We start from the raw sequence: 8,087 nt of genomic DNA on the forward strand, positions 1-8,087 counted from the left end.
GGTGGGGTATTGTACTTGTGGAAACTGAAGGAATGGGCAAGTTCATGAGATAATGACCTGTCTACCTCTTCTTCTGGATGGTGTGGTCTATACATGAGCTTCAGATGTCTGCCAAAGTTTTGGCTAGACCATGACTACAGACCTTTCTCTCTGAATGAGAATATTTTTCTTTGCCATTGTAAGCTGTAAAAGTTTATTTTTTTCTTGATTCTAGAAGATTTCACAGTCAAGAAATTATCTTGAGTGTCAGAAAAGACTTTGGACATTTGAACTGTTTGGGGCTCAAATGAAGATCATTGAAATTAGACTTGAACTCTAAAAGATATGTTTAATTAAAAGAAAGGAGTGATAAAGATCCACAGAAATAGACTTTTTCACTTTAAATTTTCTAAATGCTAATGATAAAGGAACAACAGTTTCAGAGAGACATTGGATAACAGAAAATACAATAAAATTTAAATAGCCTGTGTACTATAAAGATGATTTGACCTCAAATGAAACCTTGATATGTATTTCATTGGGGAAGAAGTTTTGCTTTTGTTTCCATAGGAGAAAAGGTATGGATGACATCAATATTAATAAGGTTTAGGTTTGAACAGGAGAGAACTCTTGATTAGAAGTGGTGATAGTTCATCAAACAGTGGGACCATTCAGTGTAAACTAACTTATAAAACTAACAAATGTTTTTCATGTGATCAGATATAACTTGTCAAATGGGAACCATTTCAAAGTTAGGATTGGGGCATTTTTTTTTTGACTTTTTGGGATAATGAAGGAACCCAGCTAAGGGATCTGAAGACCACTGGACAAATAAGATATCTGAAGAAAAATGACAAAAAATCCAGAAAAAAATGTCCCTAGAAAAAGGGCAAATTAGCCTCTTAGTATACTCCAACAGAATAAAGTTTCATAAATTCTCCCAAACGTTTGTTTCTGCTGTCCTCCACAGATATATAATGCAAATAGCATTTTTGTAGTTCCAGTCCACATAAAAACTAAAGCTGGATTTGGAGTTGGAGTGTGGTTCTCTCCTTCTCTTACCCTAAGTATGTTATTAAAAGAAAATGCAGAGTCTCTGCTTCATATCGGAAGTGCCACCTTGTATGGGGATAGAAGAAAACAAAATTCTAGGTACTATTATTGTCACAAATCTCTTACTGCTTAGATTTATTTTGAATCTTTAAAATGTTTCTTTGTGTATAGTACTATCATAAAATTTAAATATTCTGTTTTGATATTAATGTTTAAGTTTTGTACAGTGAATGATAAGCTTTCCTAACAGTGATCTCTGAAATTTCTAAAATGATGATGCAGCCTTACAACAATGATACTATTTCGACTACAGTATTGCCACTAAGCTGACAATAATCACCTAAACATATGCTTTGTACTACAAATTGTTCAGGATAGTTTCAAGATAACTGGCTGAGAAGATCCAGCCTCACAGATTATGCTAGCCAAGACTTGAGATAAGCCCTACACTTTACCATTACACAGAGACTGGACAACAAGTGATATTGTTAAATCTCACAGGACTTGATAATTATCCCAATTATTTTTCAGAATACCCTGAAGATGCCATCACTCCCAGACAGGCAGGAAGTAATTTTAAGAACACAGTGCCCACATTCCCAAGAACTGGGGTGGGCAGGTTTTAGTTGTTCAATGAGTTATGAATATTTTTTTATTGCTTACTGTAGTTAGTTGCAAGTTGTTATTGGTAACAGTCAGAATAAAAAGCTAAAAAAATGGGGAATAGATTCAGGAATATCATTCTGAAAGAAAAAAAAATCGGGATGCAGATATGAGAGGATAAAATGGTAGATTTTTGAATCTTTTAGACCCCCAAAAGCTACTAGTGTTAAATATTTTACTTCAATGTGGATTTTTATATATTGTTACAAATTTAGGGTTATTTTTTGTTAGAACATACTGTACATACATTTCCACTCTTGTTGAATGTATTTTACCTATATAGCTCATCTAACAATTTAATGTAAATTTATAGTCCTTGGAAATTATTATTACAAACCATTTAAGACAATAAAGTAATACAGATTAGTAGTTAGTCATCTATTACAATCAAACTTCTAGTCATGTGAGGTATGTTATCAAATGAAGCAGAGATATATTTTAAATAGACAAGTGGTCTTCAAACTCTTCATAGATATACAGACTATGGCATTTAAGGTGTTTTAATAACATAAAGCTATTTTTTATAATGATGAGATATGCCTGCTCCTGGAAGCACCAATTTTCTACAGAGAGGATGATAGACATCAAAGAGACTCCATATGAAGTTTACTTTTTATGTGAAAGAGTTAGTCACTGGGCAAGAAACTGTCCTTGCTTTGACTGCTGATAATATCCTGTCCAAATTGGAAAAGCAGGACAGAAAAGAAAGTGACTGCTGAGCATTGCCAAGACAAGGTAGGGAATTCCTTCAAAAATCCTGCTTCAAAGATAAGCCTGTCAGATATTCTAAGCCTGTATGCTGGAGATGGATGCCCCAATGTTGCAAAGGAACATTGGTTGACTCTCCAGACAGTCAGCTGTTTCTGTCATTTCTCACAATTTTTAGAAGTTGTCTGAATGCACTTCCTGTTTACTCAAGTTATTTTTTATCCTTCTCAGGTCTCTAATGGAGTTGGAAAATTTTTAGTTATAGTTTTTCTTTGTAATAAATTCAGAAAAGAAACTTACAAAAGAGGTGTAAAGTACTTAAGGCTGAGAGACATAGAGAGATAATTTGGGGTTGCTAATGTAATTTAACATTGAAAATAAATTAGGTGCAATACCTTGGATTCACAGAAATATGATAGATAATGAAGTATTTTCTTTGAATTTGTCAAGTGCTGGTGGACTAGAAATTAATGATGTAAATATTTCCTGTATATATTGTATATAGTTATTTTACTTATTGTATATATTTTCTATGTTAATTACAATCTTTTTCTATTTAGACAAAATGGTGAAATGTGATATTTTGTTTGTTTTCTGACAAATAAAGTTTGCCTAGATATCAGAGGACAGAGATAGTCACTAGCTAAACATAGAGGTCTGGAGGTCGGTACAGAGAGAAGACAGGAAATGACAACATGGAGCAGAGACAGGAAGCGATAGGTGGTGTGTAGACAGGAGCTTGGCCTTTTCATTCTGAGGATTTGGTGTTGAAAGAGTGATCATGGCTGCTCCTTTGCTCCTCTGATCTTTCATCGTTTACCCTAATATTTGACTCTGGGCTTTTACTAATAGGATCAACTAGGTCCATGCTTCATACCAGGATTGGCTTACATTCAATTGAGTTGTTGGTCAAAGGGTCCCACAGAAATTTCCAAACTACCCAGGCTGTTGCCAAAACAATAGACTGCTCTGCAAAAATTGAGAACAAGGCATCCATTGCTGGAGACAACACTCACACAACTGATGGAACATGGAGAAGTAGAGGTGCTGCCTACATAGAAACTTTACCTTTACATTCTAATGTCTTTGGTACAGAAAAATACTCTGCATATTATCAAAAGAGATAAATACCAACACAGACACAAACACTTTGATACACATTAGTGTACTGTCTTCAATATATGCTAGTTTAATCATGGCACAAAATCTGCGGGATTAACTGAACAATAGTTAATTTGATTAAGACTGTACTTCATGGCTTTATGTGTCAGCTTGACACAAGCTAGGGTCATCAGAGGACGTAGTCACACTTGAAATGACTCTTTGAGATCCAGGTGTAGGACATTTAGTAATGTTGGTTGGTGGCAGCCTGGGTTGCTGATCCTGGTTTCTATAAGAAGGTGGGCTGAGCAAGACAGGGAAAGTAAGTCAGTAATCAGCACATCTCCATGGCCTCTTCATCAACTACTGCCTCTGGGATCCTGTTCTCGTTGGATCCTGTAGGTTGTTGTTCTGATTTCCTTTAGTGGTGAACAGAAATGGTAAAGTGTAAGCCAATTGAACCCTTTCCTTCCAAATTTTCATTTTCATCATAGTAAGACCCACAGCCAGACATCATGCAGAGAGAGAAACCTTGAAACACACATCTCTAAATGGTTTATCTCCATTAAATCTCACCACTCAGAGCTCAGGGAACCCTTCAGAGGAAAATTCATGAATAGTTAAGAACCAGGTAGAATATAGGATATAATGAAATCAAGACCCTCTAAATCAACATGAACAAAGATTATAGGAACTCATAGAGACAGAAACAGCATGTACAGGCCTGCATGGATAGGCCTCTACTTATATATTATAATAAGGTCCTCTGCTTATATATTATAGCTTCCACTTTCATATTTTTTTATTGAGCTATACATTTTCACTGCTCACTCCCCTCCTTTCTTTCCCTCTTCCCTTTTTTCCTCACCCATATCCCCCATGCTCTCAATTTACTCAGGAGATTTTGTGTTTTTCCCCTTCCTATGTAGATCCATGTGTGTCTCTCTTAGGGTCTTCCAGAGTTCAGGAATGGTGGTTTTTCTTTGCTTTATGACCAAAACCCCCTTATTAGTAAGTACATATTTTATTTGTCTTTCTGGGTCGGAGTTACCTCACTCAGTATGATTTTTTTCTAAATCTATTCCCTTGCCTGCAAATTTGAAGATGTCATTATTTTTATTTACTGCTGAATAGTACTGCATTGTGTAAATGTACCACAACTTCTTTATCCATTCTTCAGTAAAGGAGCATCTAGGTTGTTTCCAGGTCCTGGTTATTATGAATAATGCTGCTATGAACATAGTTGAGCACTTGGTCCTGGTGGTACAACTGAGTATCCTTTGGGTATACTTCAAAAATGATATTACTTTGTCTTTAGATAGATTATTTCCTAATTTTCTGAGAAATCACCGTACTAATTTCCAAAGTGACTGGACAAGTTTGCACTCCTACCAGAAATGGAGGAGTGTTCCTTTTACCCTAATCTTCTCCAGCATAAACTGTCATCAGTGTTTTGATCTTGGCCATTCTGACAGGTGTAAGATGGAATCTCAGAGTTATTTTGATTTTTATTTCTCTGATGGTTAAGGGTGTTGAGCATTTCCTTAGGTGTCATTTATTCATTTGACATTCATCTGTTGAAAATTCTCTCTTTTATTGGATTATTTGTTCTTTTGATGTCAGGTTTCTTGAGTTCTTTATATATTTTGGAAATCAGTTTGATGTGGGGTTGGTGAAAATCTTTCCTGATTCTGTAGGCTGCTGTTTTGTCTTGATCATGTCCTTTGCTTTACAGAAGCTTCTCAGTTTCAGGAGGCCCCATTTATTAATTGTTGCTCTCAGTGTCTGTGCTAGTGGGGTTATATTTAGGAAATGGTTTCTTGTGCCAGTGTGTTCAAGTGTACTTCCCAATTTCTCTTCTCTGAGGTTTAGTGTGTTTGGTTTTATGTTGACATCTTTGATCCATTTGGAATTGAGTTTTGTGCATGAAGATAGATATGAATCTCTTTGCATTCTTCTATATGCTGATATCCAGTTATGCCAGCACCGTTTATCAAATGTGCTTTCTTTTGTCCATTTTATATTTTCTGTGGGACAATGCTCTTATACCCTGTAAAAATTTGTCACTTGTATTGGTTTAATAAAATGCTAATTGGCCACTATGCAAGCAGGAAGTATAGATGGAGTGATCAGACAAGGAGAATTCTAGGAAGAGAAAAGACTCAGCCTGTAGTCACTAGCTAGATGCAGAGGAAGCAAGATGAGAATATCTCACTGAGTAAGGAACCAAGCCATGTGGCTAAGCATAGATAAGAATAAATCTGAGCTAATAGATCAAATGATTTATAATTAATATACTCCTCTGTGTGCTTTTTTGGGACTGAAAGGCTGTGTGACCAGATGGAACAGAAACTTCCATCTACAAATGGTGCCCAAACATTCAGCAAGAATTTCCACATATAGCCTGAGAAAGCTTAAAAAAAGGATTACAAGAAAAGATTCCAATGTAGCTTCTTGTTAACCCATGTTGATTGTTTCTCTGCCATGCTCTGTTTCCTGACAGCAAGCATAGGCAGGGCTCCTTTAAGAGAAGCTTTCTGATTCAGCATTAGCAGCAAAAGCCTTGCAGCTCTTTTAAGAGGCTCTGCCACCAAACAGTTAAATGTTGTTTATGAACAGACAGCATCAGGCTATTTGGTAGTCACATGGGCCTAGGAACTCCACAGAGTTGTGGCAATAAACCTGTTTTCAATCTGTACCTATGCCATGAAATTAGATTCACAAAAAGCTAAGGAATGGGGTGGAGTCAGCTGCCAAAGTTGCAGTTTTAATCCTAATCATAACACTTAGCAGATTAAAGGCTCATATGGGGATCTAATCTACATGGGGAATAGAAAAAACCCAGATCTCCTGAATAAATTGGGAGTGTAGGGATCATGGGAGAGGTTATAGTTCAATAAAAACAACAGAAAAGACTCTTGTGGCCAGAAAAAAGATAGAGATATACAGTAGAAGCAGAGAATCTAAGTGGTTTACAGTGTATTTAAAAATATATGTGGGCTTGAGCGAGAAAAGAAAAAGGATAGAGAAAGTCCTTTTAAAAAGAAAAAAAAAAAAAATAGGCCCGCGCCCCCTCCCCACGGATGTGGCTGAGCTAAGGCGCGCCGCCGGGAGACTCTGCAGGATCCGCGGCCCGGAGCATCCGAGCGGTGAACTCTTCAAGTCTTCGATTTTTTTTTAAAAAAAATGGCCTCCAATAAAACTACATTGCAAAACATGGGAAAGAAACAGAATGGAAAGAGTAAAAAAGTTGAAGAGGCAGAGCCTGAAGAATTTGTGGTAGAAAAAGTACTGGACCGGCGTGTAGTGAATGGGAAGGTGGAGTATTTCCTCAAGTGGAAGGGGTTCACAGATGCTGATAATACTTGGGAACCAGAAGAAAATTTAGATTGTCCAGAATTAATTGAAGCATTTCTTAATTCTCAAAAAGCTGGTAAAGAAAAAGATGGTACAAAAAGGAAATCTTTATCTGACAGTGAATCTGATGATAGCAAATCGAAGAAGAAAAGAGATGCTGCTGACAAACCAAGGGGTTTTGCCAGAGGTCTTGATCCTGAACGAATAATCGGTGCCACAGATAGCAGTGGAGAATTAATGTTTCTTATGAAATGGAAGGACTCAGATGAGGCGGACTTGGTGCTGGCAAAGGAGGCAAATATGAAGTGTCCTCAGATTGTCATCGCCTTTTATGAGGAAAGGCTGACTTGGCATTCTTGTCCAGAAGACGAGGCGCAATAATTGTTTGCATTTTTATATATATTTATATATATATAAAATCTGGATCTTGAGTTTTGAATTACTAGTGTGGAAAAAATAGCATTCTAATGAAAATCGAGTTTGATATGCTGGTTTTGAAAGTATTGACAGTAGTTGGGATATTTTTGGTTTTTGTTCTGCATCAAAAGGCACTGATTCCTTTGAGCAAATAAAAGCTTTCTGTAGTTGCTTCTTTTAACAGTAGAATGTTTAATACCATGTTGTATTTCCTCGGCTTTGAAGAACAGCTTTTCTTAAATGCTGGGGAGATTTTACAGTCATTACTCAATCAGAACTTATTTTTAACTGGGACACAGAAGGACCATTCTGGGTTTTTTGTTTGTAAGCTTGTGTGTGCATAAGACCCTTATGTAACTGTTTTTCATTTTGTCTTGTTTTTAATACTCAAAAACTGTAGATGAAAACATGTGTTGAGATTCCTCCCTTGTGAACATTTTCCTGAAACCATAACCTTTCAGATCAAGTAGACAGTTCTGTAATTCACTGGATAGTTTTAAAGCATCCACATCAGAATTTATCTATTATCACATACAGTAGTTTGTTTACAAAATTTTGTCCTTACAAACTACCCCTTCAGAAAATGGAATTAGACAAAGTAGCAGTATGACTTAATAATAACAAGACTTATGCTGGGTGAGGTGGCATGTGCCTTTAATCCCAGCACTTTGGAGGCAGGTGGGTCTCTGATTTAGACTAGATCAGCCAGGTCTATTGAGTTTCAGGTCAGCCAGGGCTGTGCAGAGAATCCCTGTCTCTAAAAATTAAGCAAAAAGACAACTAAGCATGTAGGGTTCCTCTAGTGAACC

At 36.5% G+C, this 8,087-nt stretch overlaps 1 pseudogene; it reads left to right on the forward strand.

Moving 5' to 3' along the window:
• The first annotated feature begins 6,572 nt into the window (after nucleotides 1-6,572).
• LOC125396789 (chromobox protein homolog 3 pseudogene) lies at nucleotides 6,573-7,467 on the forward strand (annotated as a pseudogene).
• The last annotated feature ends 620 nt before the right edge of the window (nucleotides 7,468-8,087 follow it).

This window comes from Myodes glareolus, chromosome 21 (genome assembly GCF_982192425.1).
Source record: "Myodes glareolus chromosome 21, mMyoGla1.1, whole genome shotgun sequence".
Taxonomy (NCBI): domain Eukaryota; kingdom Metazoa; phylum Chordata; class Mammalia; order Rodentia; family Cricetidae; genus Myodes; species Myodes glareolus.